At 42.6% G+C, this 16,240-nt stretch overlaps 1 protein-coding gene across 2 annotated transcripts in view; it reads right to left on the bottom strand.

The window, feature by feature from the left end:
- The window catches only part of LOC122110308 (tubulin-specific chaperone cofactor E-like protein), a 128,491-nt gene extending 113,240 nt beyond the window's left edge, over positions 1–15,251 (bottom strand). Inside the window, exon 1 of one of the 2 annotated variants that reach the window (XM_042682847.1) lies at positions 15,095–15,251. The gene's annotated coding sequence lies outside the window, so the exon portion shown is untranslated. The remainder of the gene's footprint in view (positions 1–15,094) is intronic. The other variant, XM_042682849.1, reaches the window with a different exon arrangement.
- Positions 15,252–16,240: the final 989 nt, after the last annotated feature.

Here is a 16,240-nt window from a genome sequence, read left to right as displayed (position 1 = left end):
TATGGAATGAGTTCCACGCTAATGGAATGAGTTCCAACTAAAACCAAAACAGACCAAATCTAACCACTAACACTGGAAGATACACAAGATATAATCTTACGCTGGTATGCAACATCAATATTTATTTCACCAAGAAACAATGTACAGTAGTATACTTCATAAAGTATAAGTACTATAAGCCACACTCACAGCTTGAGAGATGTAAAGACTACCTTACAGACTGACAAAATAGAAATTTTAAGTCTTATAAAAATAGATTTGTTGGCTAACAGTAGAGGGGGAAAATAACAACAGAAATAAGTAAAAGAAGTACCAATAGTTGACTCCAGAGAAAAGAAATGAAGATGAAAGGAGAAAAAAGTTACCTCCTTGAGCTCACCAGATCCACATGCTGTCCTTTCAAAATGTAAAATATTTTAAAGTAGCCTATCTCAGAATGACTTAATAATTTGTCAATGGAGATTAACTTCCTCATTATTACAAAGTTTCTATGAAAACTATTCCAAGTTGAAAATCTTGTATGTAGAATACAGAATAACAAATTTTAAAGGAACTGGGGAAGAAGAGAAAATGGATAAACAGAAACATTTGGTAAAATGTAATCAAGAAAGTAAAAACATGCAGAGGTAACAGGAACTCGGCTACAATGAGAGAGAGCTGGGCAGGGACTGGGAGGACAGATGGATGGGAAGGTGACCACCCCAAACCTTCATTCTGTATTCTTTCACTGTGGTTTCCATGGCAACAAAGCCAGAGCTCCAGTCTGGACTGCAGAGGGGTCGGGAGAATAACCACTGCCTTTGCTCGCCAAGTTCATGAAAGTAACCCAACTTCATCCAAATTATCCTCACTGCAGGCACAACTGCACCAGGAGGCAGGGATGCTGGTGAAGCCTGGCAACTCCAGGGTACCAGGTGGCCATTGATGATGGAGAATGCCAAGGACCAGCAGGAAGTCACTCCTATGGGCTTCATGTTTAAGGAATAGTAGATGGCTGAGAACTGGGTAATTTTTTTGAAAAAACTATCACGGTAATCAAAATACATATTAATTTAGAATAAAACTAAATGTTCAAGAGAAATCTTCATAGTTTTTATAAAAGGAAAATATACAGTTTAAAATTACTTTCAGGCACTCATATATAGCAAATCAATTTTATTTATTTATTAAAGCAAAAAACCCCCAAACCCTATATTATAAAAGCTTCTTTGTCAATATTTTGTAAATAATATTTGAAAACAAAACAGACTAAGCATTTTGGCCAAAGGCCCCATGCTTCCTGTTTAGGTTCTTTGGTCAGATGGTATTTCACACTGGGATCTTCCTCCCCTTAGGTTTCTGTCTCCTTCACAAGGCCATCCAAGGATGAGAATCTCCTTACCAATTGTTCAGCAAAAATGATGCCAACAAATGCACTCAGTTTGCTGTTTCTTTTCATACTGTACTATGAGAGTCCAATAGGCTTATTTGCCCATTCATTTCAGTATAAAGTAGGTACATAGAAATCCTTGATCAGTTCAGTTCAATAGACATTTACTAGACAACGAATGTGTGCCAAATGCTGTGCTACCCCTAAAAGGGCAGGAGATAAACACAAACCCTGCCTTCAGGGCACTCCCAATCTAAAAGGAAATACATGTGACAGCACTACTGAAAACAAGCCACTCAGAAACAATGAATGCAAGCCCAAGAAGTGGTGACCATCTGTCATGAGATGAAGAAAGGAGGTGAACTATGAAGAGTGGGCTTACAGGGCAGAGGAGACATCCACGTATGGGAGAAGCTGGTTCACGAACAGAGAGAGGCCTGAATGTGACTGTCAATGATACTGCGGACAAACAGACTCCACCACTGAGTCATGTGGTGAGATCATGGCGAACTAACCTTCTTCAGCCTCAATCCTACACTGCAGAGCTAAAGAACATTTTTGAAAGATCACTGTGAGCAGAGTGCAAAGTTCCAGAGCACTGTATACAGAGAATAGTCAAAATGACGAGAACTTTAAGTAAAATCTCCAGAGGATTGGGCAATCAATGTGTTGACTTCTCATGGAAGTCAAGAAACCAGAACCAGGAAGCAGTGGAGACAGTAAGTAGGGAGTACATCTTGAGACACAGGGCAGGGGCCCCACAAAATCACTTGGTGTGTGACCTATTACTTAAGACACAAATAATGCGTTTGATTACCTGCCCTCTACACACCTACCCGATGTTATAAACACCCAATGGCCCTGGGCAGCAAAGGGCTCCCCATCTCTGGGAGCCAAGTGGTGGCGTGGTGGCACATGCTTGCTCTCCCAGCACACCTGTAATCTCAGACAGGAGGGCAGCAAGTTCAAAGGCCTGCCTTGGCCACACAGGGAGAACCTGTCTCCGAATAAAATAAAACAGACTTTATGAGCAAAGGGGAAGAGAGGAGACTGCTGATGAAAAAATACAAGGGTTGAAAGGCGTTACCTTTTCCTTAAGAACAAAGGAGAAATAAATCTGTAGGCTAAATCTGGGAGGGGGGGGGGGGTGAGAGATCATCAACAGTTAATAAAACAAAAACTGAGGTAGAAATTCCCCTAGATAGCTTTCAAGAATCTCTTGGGATACCTAGCTTTCTTAATTTCTGCAGTTTTTTTTTTTTAAGCACAAACTTTCACTTTGAGGACTCTTAACCACAATCCCAGAAAGCTGTTTTTGAATACTTCGCCACTGAACTCAAACCCTGCCAGATTCGTGGATATTTTAGAAAGGTTGAAATGTATGCTTTAAGACAGGGTCTTGCTCTGTGACCCAGGTTGACCTTGAACTCACCATCTTCCTGCTTCACCTATCAGTGCTGGGAGTTCAGAGATGTATCACTATACCTAGCTGTTTGTTCTGTTTTTCAAATCAGTCTTTTTGACTCATAGCAGAAACATCTCTAATAAAATTACTCTGAGAAAATGTGTGTGTGTTGTATATTATTTTTCTCCTCAGGAAAGATTTTTTTTTTAGTCACAAAGGTCTGATAAATTTTTTTTCTCAATATATGCTTTTAAAAAATATAGGATATTATCTGAATTTTTAAATGTCCCATAGAAAATAAGCAATCCATGATAACAACAAATCCTATAACTCTTACTACATAGTATTTCTTATTAGCTAAGCTAAATACGAAAATAAGCACACAGCAACACAAATCTTTTCCTATCTCAAGCAGACTTAGAGCCACAGCCGTATCACAACTCTAGTGACAGACTTGAGGAGGAGAAAAAGTCTGAGGATGTACTTTATGGTCTGGATGCTTCCAGAATACTTTCTCCAGACCATATAGATATATGTTTTTTTACTCAATTATTAAGCTTCTTCTCAATACTTTTATAACCTGAATTTTTGTCATGAAACACATGAAAAAATCTTAGTATCAACAAATACATACTTATGTCATCGTTTCTAAGGTTTGTAAAATATTCCCTTAGTACTCTTTTTGAGAAGTCAGGAACAGCAACTATCTCTCATCTGAACACTTCAAGGACATAGTACAAGGCAGTGTAATTAGGTTGGACAGTCTCATTCTATATGGTGCTTCCAATTTCATTTATCTTAAAGTATGTATACCTGCAATTCTATCTCAGCTATTGCCCCTGGGCATTATGTAATATATCTAAGTGGATGCCCTCTGGATGAAAAGGAGAATAAATTAATTTGAGGGAGCCTTTAGAACTGTTCTGTCAGATTATGGTTAGAGGATTCACTAACTTAGCTCTTCAAATTCCACGTGCACCCCTGAGTACAGCTGATAAACTCATTATCACAGCACACCAGGCCTCCATGATTTCACACCCTAAGATCCACCCACCCTATTTCTCCAAGTCTCTTTCTCAAGTGTACACGACACTACTTCCATCTGTAATACTGTGTCATATCAGCAACACTGCCCATGCAGTGTGAGCTGGGCTCCTTGAATTCTTTGAATTGCTATGGCTCAGGCACTTGTTACCACCGCACCACCATCTTAAAAGCACCACAAATTGTATGTGTATATAAAAACATGATAGTGAAACCCATTAAAAATTGTTTAAGGGAGGAGTAATAAGAGTAATAAAAGGGTAGATATGATTTTCAAAGTACTTTCTATGTATGTATGAAAATAATCATAATGCAACCCCTTTGTACAATTAATATAAGCTAATTGTAAAAGAATGGAAATGAATACCACAAATGTTAGAGGACATTTTATTTCATTGCACAGTGATATCAAAGATGTCTAAAAACCACAGCTTTCATAGTCAGTGGGGAAGGATAGCCTCAGAACTTCCCAGGTTTTACCCTACAGATGACACTGTGTACAATGTGACTGCTTTCTGAGGTACACAGCACCTTAGTGAATATGCTGGACTCCATGACCTCCTTCCACTGTATGTAAATAGCACACCTGAGATGTTTGACCTACATGTACTAATCCAAGAATTTAGTAATTTTGAGGAGAATTTTGAGAGAGAAAAAATACAGCTTAAATACCTCTTTGTGTGAAATATTCCTAAGCATCCATTTCTTTTTTTAACAACAAAGAAAAAAGCCTAAACATGAACTTTTTATTTACATATCTCTCATTGCCCAAAAATGTTGTCCAACAACCTACATACCTGCAAAATAAGTTATTTAAGGCATTCTGAAATACAAGCTAAAACACTAAGAGTCAGTCAGCAATCACAAGTGAAAAGGTTTACATTTGCAGTACGCTTGCTTTACTTCAATAGGCACCAAGCAGAGTTCCCCTGCTGCTCCCCACTGCACACTCCCCATTCCACTCCCAACTCCCTCCCAAACAAATTAGCAGCTCCCCCTACCTTCCTGTTTGGCCCAGATTGGATCTGATAGAATTCCAAGGGGTTATCGTTGCTCTTACTCAAAGCAGGATCAGTTTAGGAACTGATGGTGTTCCTAAACTAAGTGTCTCTACACTGATATTAACATCATTTTCAAGCCTGGGAATATTCCACAGCCACTCTCAGAAGGAGACCAACACTTATCTTTATTCACAGGATGGGAAACTGAGGGGATTTGCTCAGGTTTCGGTAGCCTGACCAGCATGCTAAGTCATACCTTCTGCGTCCCTAATCTGCTGAGCCATGCTGACTTCTATTAAGAAGGGCATATTTCATGTCAATAGTATATAGCACCATATTCAAACCCCAGAAATATAACTTACTAAAATGTATGAAAACCTTTACAGTCAAAGTATTTCTTATGACCACATCAAAATAACTGAACCAAAAACAAAATATCAGTATAGCCTAATGTAATCACGTTCAAAAAAGCAGTGAATATTTATCTTTGCATGGATTGTACATGCATGTTTTCTTTCAGCTGTGATCATAAAGTTTTAGGTCCTCACAGTCCTCACTATCTCTGCTCACCAGAGCAGCAATGAAACCACCATATTAACAAAAAGTCTCATCAGGAACAGAAAACAAACCTCTCATTGCAGCCACCTAGAGTCTGCAAACTTCTCTAATAACCAAGGGTTACCAGATGCTACATCATCATCCACACAGAGAGGCTGTGATCACTCATCCATTAAAAAAGGAGCCACTAGTCTCTTACGCTCAGAGCTAGGGCAATATAGTCCAATGGTAGCTAGTGCTGATGAGACTGCATGGCCTAGAAGTAAATCTTGACTGGGTCCGCTACACTGTGTGCGGGAGGTCAGTACGAATTTCTCCAAGTCTCCTTTTGCTCATGCACAGGAGGGGTAAGAGAGCCCCTAATACCCAGTACACAGAACTGCTGAAGAATGGAGACGTTATCAATAAAGATTGCTTAGCACAAGGCAGTTAATAAACATTAACTTAACAATCACTACCAGTGAACATAGATTGATAGGATTGAAGAATTACTTGTAATTTTTGTTAGATCTGACTAACTTTTGGGTCCCTGGACTATGTTAATTAATGCCTATTATTAATTAGCTAGCACAGTAAAAATGCGTAACATTTATAAAGTTATTCCTTCCTTAATGGGAAAATCTGCTCTCACCTTTCTACCCATCTCCATTTTACCTCCTTCAGCACCAACCAAACTCAAAATATGCCTCAAAGACAAATCCTTCTCAGATACCTCATCTTAATGATATTTCCTTGAGCTGAGCTCATGGTATCTACTGCCTGGAATATTTAGTGAGCAATTCATCAACCATATACTGGCATGTCATCTTTTCAATTTTATCTAATATACCATTATTAAAATCATGCATAGTGATGTAATTTTGACATGTTTATTTTTTGTACCCTCAGACTGGATAGCTCAGGGTAAGAACCATATTGTTTATCTATCATAGACTGGAACTTGGAAGTGGCGCTGTAGCTCAAGTGGTAGAGCGCTCGCCTTGAGCTGAAGAGCTGAGGGACAGCGCCCAGGCCCAGAGTTCAAGCCCCACGACCGACAAAAAAAAAAAAAAAAAAAAAAAAAAAAAAAAAAAAAAAAAAAAAAAAATGACCATAGACTGGAACTTTGCACATAATTTGTAATGTGCGATGAGCAGGTTTTCTAATCACTTCTAATTGTGCATATCAAGTACATTTCACAGAATATAAAAACAGGATTATTAATAAACTGAAAAGTGAATACTGATAACCACAGGATCCAGAAACTCTGCTTCTGAGCATATACCTGAGGAACTGAAGCCAGGCTCGGAGCAGCTGTGTGCAAGGCGACAGCCATATTCACAGCAGCACTCAAGTGTCAGCACTGGGGAGACGGAGAAGGAAAATCTATACACACAATGCAGTATTATTCAACTGTAAAAAGATGTTGATACAAGCTGAAATACCTCTGAACCTTGAAGACACTATGCTAAGTGAATAAAAGCCAGGCACAAAAGAACAAACACTATACAACTGCATCTACAGGAGCTAACTAGTAGTCAAATTCATGGAGAATGTAAAGGAGAAAAAGGACCTTCAGAAGCTGGTGGAGTGGGGTGGGAAATGGTGAGTATATGTTTAAGGAGTACAGGGGTTCCGTTCGGAAAAATGACGTTCTTGAGTTGTATGGTATAAAACAACGTGTATATACTTAACACTACTAAACTATATACATTAAAATGGCCAATTACACATATATATGTGTGTGTGCATATATACACATATATGACTAAAAATATATTTTTAAGAAATTAAAGAATGAACACAGGTCAGAGATTTCTAGTTCACCCTCCACACTCTTCTCCAATTACTTAATGTAAACATTTCACTGGCAAATCTTAATACAGATAAACCTATTTAGGAGAGATATGATTTATGAAGTATAGAATCTTCATTTGTTTCCTAGAGCCCATTAACAATGTTCATGAGGAGGAATGTCTCTAAATGATTGAAGCATTATTTATACTCCTTTTGGAAAGCGTACTTGCCTTTACAAATCTCAAGTTTTAGGTTATCAATGGTGTTTGTGGGAAAATATGATCCTCTTATGAGTCACAATAATACAGGTTTAATAACTTAGACTTTTTCCCAACATTTTGAGAGTTATAACTCTTTCAATCTGTTTCAAACATTTATGTATGAACTAAATAACAATACCATAAATATAAATATAATAAACATATTTTTTTTAAGTTCTCCTTACTGGGATAACAGCATCTGTCACTGAAAATTCAAAGATTCGTTGTAGGGAATTCGTCTTTTAAAATAAAATCACAATGATATGTGCAAGGGTGGTGAGGAAAGTGTTAAAGCTGTTGGTTTCATAAGAAACCACATCTTTCTCAATACCCACAGAATCAGCCTTGCTTCTCAAATTCCATGTTTGCTAATCCACTGATTTGCTAATATCTATTTGTAACCCTCAAATCAATACGTGAGGGTTTGTTTGTTCTTTTGGGCAGCACTGGCATCTGAACGCAGGGTCTTGCACTCACTGAGCAGGCTCTCCACACTTGGGCATTTGTGGTCATTCGCACGTACGTGCAGAGGAGGGGACATGTGAGTCACCCAATGCACACACTTGCAGCTGAGGCAGAAAGGCTCACATTCTGCCTTCTTGCTTCAGTTCTGAGAACGTAAACAAGTGCCAGTTTCACATTCAAGTCCATATCATGTGTTTCATATTGTGCTTTTAACTAATGACTTCATTATTGAAAATGGCCCATAAGAGTTATAATTGATCCTAGGACACTGAACACCAATCTGAGGATAAAATGAAGCTGAATCCTGACCTCACGACAGTGAAAAAAAATTCAGTTTTGCACAAGTTTGCAAAGGCAAACTTTTCCCCTTAATAAGAAAGCAATTATTTTTCTTAATAAAAGCTGTATGATCTTGATTTACAAAGATAATGCCATTTAAAAATATTTTTAAATCCATAAAGGAAAAGTTGGCCTATAAAATGAAAAGCTTTTGATCATCAAAGAACATTAAAAACATAAAGATGTAAGCCTAAAACTAGATTAAAGATTCCTCCAACACATATAACACGTATGTAAATACATATATGTAAGTACATATATGTAAAGATGGTCATATTCAATAATATTCAGAACCAGAAACAAAAATCTCGGGAAGATGTATTTTAAATAAGGAAGACTTAACAACCGGACAATGCCAAATGCTGGAGATAATGCCAAAGAAGAAGAACTTTTTCATTACTAGAATGTGTATACATTGGCACACACATCTCAGAACACAGTAATACATCACTGGAGAGCCACGGTGAAAAGTCATAGACCTTGTGACTCAGTAACTGCACTTCTCAAGAACACAGAAGTACACTGGGAGACAAGCACAAGAATTTTATGCCTAACAGTGTTGTTTGACACCGTGAAAATCCTGGGGGGAAAAGCCTTTTCATCTAATGACAGACAACTGGATATATTACAACATACTCATAAAATGTTACACAGCAATGGGAATTAACGGTTGATATTTCATCATGCCTGCTTCTGCATCAACATGAATCATTAAAAAAAAACAATGTTAGGTGGGTAAACTAATCACAAGAATATTCACTATGATTGCAGTTGTGCAAATTTTTTAAAAATAAGGAAAATTAGCCATCTTATTATTCAGGATTACATACCTATGTTAAAAAAATCCTGTAAGCCTAAGAATAAACAACCCAAGATTCTGCATCATTTTATCATGGGTGCACTGGTGGTATAGTGGCAAGCTGCCTTCCATAGTGATGTCACGGGAGAATAGAGGAAAGACATGACCAAGAAGAGGCACACGCAAACCCCCTCTCCAAATCTGCTCCCTTCACTCAATCCCCTCTCAGAAGTTATATTTTATTTTTCTTCTCCTCACATATCCACATAACATCCCCTCAACTATGCATGCAAACCATCAAGTCAGCCCAGTTCTTCTCATTTCCTTTACTTCAAGCCATTATCAACCAAAACAGGGCTGCTGGTAGCCTCATCCTTGGTCTCTCCTGACTGCTGTATAATTACTCATTCTCCCCAACTCATAGGGTGCCATTTATATACTCAACATCTTCCTTTCCCACCTAGAATAAAATCCAACCTCTCCAGCAGTCTCTAAGGCCTCCTTGAATGCCATCTCTGCTGACCTTTCTAATCTTACTCCTGCCATTCTTTTCCTAGCCCACTAGGCCTCAGACTCCCTGGCTTTCAACTTCTCCAACTTTACCTGGCACCTGCAGAGAGTGACTTCACCTGAGCATGCAAAAGTCTCCAATGTGAAGGCAGATGTCACCTGCTCAAAGAGGCTGCCTCTGATCACGCCAGCAAAAATGGCATCTATGTCACCATCACCTAGTGTTTTGCCTTCTTTTGTTCTTTGTACCACTCAGCACATTAGTTTAATGTTCAAGGTCTCCACCAGGACTGAGTCACACTAGGCAAGCAATTTGTCAATACAGTTCAGTGTTTCACAGAGCATGGCTAGCACATGTCAATAACCACTGTTGGATGAGCTGAAAGGTGCATTTTTATTTTGAAGTAATATCTTCTGACAGTGAAATAAAATCAAATATGTCAAGGAGTATGGAAGATTGGGTAGAAAGAATACTTTTGAAAGTCATGGAAAAAGCATCATTTTAAAAGGTTTTAAACTATATTTTTGCTACAGTATTTATGAACCATGTTCCTAAGGAGGATTAGTGAATTATTAATAAAAGTTCCACACAGCCACAAGGCCCTGCTTTATGGAACTATGTCTCTCGTTTAAAACTCCTGTTCTTAAAAAGGCACTATGCTTAAGAGCAGGCTTCACTTAGTCCTGAGTTCATTACAATTGCTGGGTAACTTACTTAACTATGCCAGCGTCCTCATTAAAGTTATTAATACCAATTATGTATCACTGTTGCAAAAATAGTTTTTTTCAAGTGAAAGCATATTTAAGGGGTGCGTAAATTGTAGATACTATTGTGAGAGGTGAGGGTAGGGAAGTCTAGCAAACACTGAGCTGATTGGAGTCAAAGAGCCAATATCCTCTCCCTCTATCAGGGCAGACTAATTATGGACAACATCCCGGAAATGTAGGCCAGGGCCAAGAACTATTCCCAACAATCAGAGTACCAGTCAGTGCAGACAAAGCACTTTGGGAAGACTGACAAGGTGACAAATCTTCACCAAGGAGGTCAGTCACACAGAAAGCAGTCTCAGAAAAGAACAGGAGAAATTCTCTAGATGAAAAGGAGACGAAAACTCACCTGCAGGCATAATTAAATAAAAGAAATGAAAAATATAGAGAAAAATGTAGTGAGCTACTGTGGCAAGGGAGAGCTGCACGCTGATGGACTGGTAGGGCCACATGGAAAGAAGCAAAAGTCCTTGGTTTGGAAAGTACTGTATGCATTCTATTCATTGGGTAGTAGGGAAACTATACTTTCTATTTTGAGACCAATCCCTTTAAATTAGGCAAAGCACCTGTCATCAAATACTACAGAGGCTCATGATCTGTTTACCTAAAATGGAAAATATTCTATGCCTGAATTCTGAGCAACTTATGTATTCACAATAGATGAACTGAGACTCTCCACACAATCCTATTTCATGTGGTAGTCGTCATCAAGGCAACAGCAGGTAAAATATACTCACATTTACTCATCTCATTTAAATCTCACAACACTCATAAGTAATGGTACTCCATTTCACCTGTCACAAGACTGAAGCACAGTGAAGTTATAGTCACTTGGCTAGCAAATGACATAGCCAGGATTCAAATCTAGGCTGACTTCAAAGCTGAAATCCAATCAACCTCAATTCATTTTTTAATTCATTAATACCATCTGCTCAAAAATCACTTGTAGTTACGGATGGCAGCTGATATCTGTGATCCAAGAACAGCTTGACTACATGTTACGGCAAAGTTAAGAATACAGATTAATTTCCTCATCCATTAAACCCAAACCATATCAGTATCAGTTTAAAGATACTTTTTTTTTTTTTGGTTGTTCATGGGGCTTGAACTCTGGGCTTGGGCACTATCCCTCAGCTCTTCAGCTCAAGGCGAGCGCTCTACCCCTTGAGCTACACCACCACTTCCGGTTTTCTAGTGGTTTACTGGAGATAAGAGTCTCATGGAGTTTCCTGCCCGGGCTGGCTTTGAACCGCATATATATGAAACATTATTCAGAGCAGCAAACTCATTTTATTCAATATCCTAACAAATAGCAAATTCACAGAAATTTGAAAGTAAAAATTATAAGGGGGAAAAAAGGCTGCTGTAAGTTTGAGGGTCAAGAAAAAGAAATCTAAATGTTAAAAAAAAAAAAAAGGGACAATCACTCAGAATAAATTCTCCACAAATGTTTGTTGACACATACAGGATTCCTCTTCCACTCATCCAAACCAAATTAATGACAATCTTCCTTCCTGTTCCAAACATCTTGTCTTTCAACATTCTTGATAGTTAAATATTTTAAAGCAAGTATTACTTGCTTGGTTAAAAGGGGTAACTTTTAAAAGATGGTTGATGACAACCAACATTACAATCAAGGTGCCATCAACAAATAGTTACAAGCAAGGAAGCTATAATGATGTACAACACAGAAGTTTAAAGTAACAATGCTTTCTTAGAGCATCTAACCAACATGGTATCCCCACCAATGACGTTTGGTTCTGATGACCGTGCCTTTGAATTCCATTCTCATCCTCAACAAAAATTAATGAGATGAAACTAGTCTTAAATACATACCCTATAAATGTACTCACTGAAGTTAGACAGCATCATTTGACACTCCGCCTCCTGTAGTAATAGGCAGGACAACTACTTTCAAAGGACACAGCAACGCCTATTAATGTTTATTATGAATTAATATTGTTTGGGGAAAGAGTTCATCTATTATATCAAAAGCATCATTTTCACGGGGAATTAAGATGTCAACTAATTCAAATCTATATTGAAGTTTATGATCAAGTTTCAAGTATATAAATATATATGTATATATACATACATACACACACATATCAAAGCCATTACCACTTTATCCTTAGACCTCTAGTTAAAAATACAAAGTATGCCATACACTACTAGAATAAAAAAGGTTGGGGTGTCTTTAAGACAGAAGCAAATCAGTATTTCCCAACACTGCAAGAGTAAAATAAAACTTTCTTAACTACAATGTAAAGTAACTAAATGAAACTCAGCCTCTCAAATTCCTCAGACACAGCAAAAGATAGAAGAAAGAAAGGCATGTTCCCACAATTTCACCAGCCCAATGACTAGGCAACATAAAATACCAAGAATTCCCCTGTGTGGTGGCTCAAACTGTAATCCTAACTGCTTAGAAAGCTGAGATCTGAGGATCACAATTGGAAGCAAGCCCAGGCTATTTACCATCAAAAAGCCAGAAGTGGAGCTGTGGCTCAAGTGGTACAATGCCAGTCTCAACAAAAAAACAAAATAAAAACAAATAACTAAGGTACAGCATCCAGGCCCTGAGTTCAATCCCCAGTATCAGCATACACACACATACAGACATAGACATATAGACAGACAGACAGACACACACACACACACACACACACACAAATAAAGTATCAAGAATTAAGATTAACCAGGGGTCAACATGCTTCCTGCTGTAAGCATCAATCGCAGCTGACCACCTTATCCTTTCCTGGAAGCCCATGTTCTTAGAATCAATCAATCCTGTTCTCTGGAAGCTAACAACAGGACACTAATCAAAGAAATGGCTCTCAGAACAGCGTTTTTCCAACTGCAAGTTGTGACCCACAAAACCAATTTGTGAACTTCAGTCAGGATCTTTTCTAATGAGAATGCATGAAATTATAATTGAAATTATCAGAAAGTGTTGCATGTAATCAGGGTAAGCAGTGCTTTGGGAAACTTGGCCTTCATCTTTTAGATTACAAAATAAGAAGTATTCTTACTGTGAAGTATTAAAAAAACAAAAGTCTGAAAGCCACTACCCTAGAGATCTAGTTCTGAAATCTGAGGACCCAATGGCCAGAGAAACCTTAGACCTTAGACCTGACTGAAGCTGTCTGCTCAAGGTAGACCTGTGGAAATCCACTGAAGGGTGCTTCAGAGCTCAAGCCAACAAGAAGAGACCAGAGGCAAGCCCAAGCTAAAGCTAGGCAGCAGGGTAGGATGCCTAGCCAGTCGCCCCAAACAGCCCTGGGCAGTGCCTACAAGCTGTTGGGATCTTAGCAACCTTGTTCACAAAGCTCCTTCCTCCAACTCTTCCTGCCACCTTTCCTCAAATGCAATTTGGAGCAGATCTCAGGAAAAGACACCAGTGAATTTCACACCACCAACTCCCAGCATGTCTTCCTAGGAGAGGACCTAGAACCCCGCTCGCCCTATCCAACAGAGAAGCTCCACACTGTCCTTCCTCTCCTCCAGATGCCTGATCGGCCCGCCTGCCAGCCCCTCCATCTCCACCTCTTCTAACTTGGGGGCACAACTGTTCCAAGGAGCAGTCCCATCCTTTGATCACCCCTGGAAGGTGCAGGCCTAGTGCCCCCCCCCATAGCTGTCCCCTGGGGACATGTCTATCCTTCCTTTTTTTTTTTTTTTTTTAATTCACTGGTTCAAAGACAAGTTTCCAATTTCTCAGGCTGCCCCTGAGCAGTCAGTCTCCCATCTTCTACCAGCCCCAGGCCCCAAGGGCATTGGGTGAAGAAGGGAGTGGGGGGGATCTCCAGGGACCCAGGCCCCACTCCTCCCTGGACCAGCCCGCCTGTCCCCCACCTAGACCGGCCCACCTGTCCCCTACCTAGACTGGCCCGCCTGTCCCCCACCTCTGGCCCACCTGTCCCCCACCTAGTACTGGCCCGCCTGTCCCCCACCTAGTACTGGCCCACCTGTCCCCTACCTAGACTGGCCCGCCTGTCCCCCACCTCTGGCCCACCTGTCCCCCACCTAGTACTGGCCCGCCTGTCCCCCACCTAGTACTGGCCCACCTGTCCCCCACCTAATACCGGCCCGCCTGTCCCCCACCTAATACAGGCCCGCCTGTCCCCCACCTAATACAGGCCCGCCTGTCCCCCACCTAATACAGGCCCACCTGTCCCCCACCTAGTACCGGCCCGCCTGTCCCCCACCTAGACTGGCCCGCCTGTCCCCCACCTAGTACCGGCCCGCCTGTCCCCCACCTAATACAGGCCCGCCTGTCCCCCACCTAGTACCAGCCCGCCTGTCCCCCACCTAATACAGGCCCACCTGTCCCCCACCTAGTACCGGCCCGCCTGTCCCCCACCTAGACTGGCCCGCCTGTCCCCCACCTAATACAGGCCCACCTGTCCCCCACCTAGTACCGGCCCGCCTGTCCCCCACCTAGACTGGCCCGCCTGTCCCCCACCTAGTACCGGCCCGCCTGTCCCCCACCTAATACAGGCCCACCTGTCCCCCACCTAGTACCGGCCCGCCTGTCCCCCACCTAGACTGGCCCGCCTGTCCCCCACCTAATACAGGCCCGCCTGTCCCCCACCTAGTACCGGCCCGCCTGTCCCCCACCTGGGCCCCGCCTAGTGCGGGCTCCGGCCCGGGCCCCAGGCGCTCCGTCCTCCTCCGCCCGTGGCCGGGCCTCACACCCTGCGGCCGCCCCGCACCCGGTGGCCCGGCCCGCCTCGAGCCTCGGCCCGGCGCGGTCGTCGGCGCCCCGGGCCCAGGCCCCGCCGGCCGGCCCCCACTCACCCTCGGCCCGGGAGGCGGGAGCTGCCGCGGCGGCTCCTCGGGCGGCGCCTCTCGCCCCCTCCCGGCCGCGTCACCGCCGCTCGGCCTGCGGCCTCCGGCCCCCTCCAGGCCGGCCCCCGGGCTCCGCTTCACCTCAGCCCCAAACCTGGCGGCCGGAGCCCGGTGTCCTGCATTGACCCGGAAGCAGCTTTCCACGGCCCCACAACAACACGTGACCCCGCCGCACGTGTCACGTCGCTGCGTGGATGGGGAGGGGGCAGCCGAGGAGCGCGGCCCGGCGGCCGCCAAGCCGGGGTTGCCATGGCAACGGAGGGGGCGCCGCAGCTAGCTTCCGGGAAACCGCGGCGGCGGCTGGCCTCGCGCCTCTCCCGCTTCTCCCGCTTCCCCCGCGGCCTGCCCACGGGATGGGGGGGGGGACACCCTCCACTCCCCCGGGTGCAAAGGGCAAACACCCCAGAGGCAAGTTTTAATTTGTTCCAAGCCCCCAAAGGTAGACATCCCACGGGCCTGACACGGGAGTTGAGAGTGCAGTCACTGCAGGGGGCTGAGCTGAGATTCCCATCCCGGCCCATCGTGCCACGTTAGGGCGCCGGCCGGCCTGTGTGCTGCGGGTCACGGTGGGGTGAGGGGTGCTGCTGATCCCAAAGAGAACTTTGCCATGTGTGGATGGCACACACGTGTGCACACGCGCACACACTTCTAGGTAGTGTCAGAGGAGAAAATGGAGGCACGCTGGCCACACATCAGCACCTCCTAAAGAGAAATCAGTTCCTGGGGTCTTAGGCCTGTCATTTTGTTTTGTCTTAGCCTATAGATGGGGCCTAGAGGAGGTGGGAGAGGAAAGCCAGCTGGGGCTTAATTTATTGCTCAAAGAATAAAGGGGAGAATAACCAAATCAGTGTGGCCTAGATTGCTCAGGGAAGCACCTTTGCCTTTCTAACACCCTAGGAATGGATGGCTTTGCCCTGGAATCGTGGACAGGACCACAGCCAAAAGTAGCCTCAGTGTGGGTGAGGACCATGAGAAGCAGAGAGACACATACAGAGGAGGGGAAAGAATTAGGGTGCACTAGGATGCCGAGTCGCTGTTGTGTTGATGGACCTGTGAACCTGGGTACCTTTAGGGACACTCAGAAATACTTAAGAT

This window comes from Dipodomys spectabilis, unplaced genomic scaffold (assembly GCF_019054845.1).
Source record: "Dipodomys spectabilis isolate Male_0828 unplaced genomic scaffold, ASM1905484v1 ptg000076l, whole genome shotgun sequence".
Classification (NCBI taxonomy): Eukaryota; Metazoa; Chordata; class Mammalia; order Rodentia; family Heteromyidae; genus Dipodomys; species Dipodomys spectabilis.
Note: the sequence above shows the minus strand (reverse complement) of the source record. Positions and strands in the feature narration are given on the sequence as shown.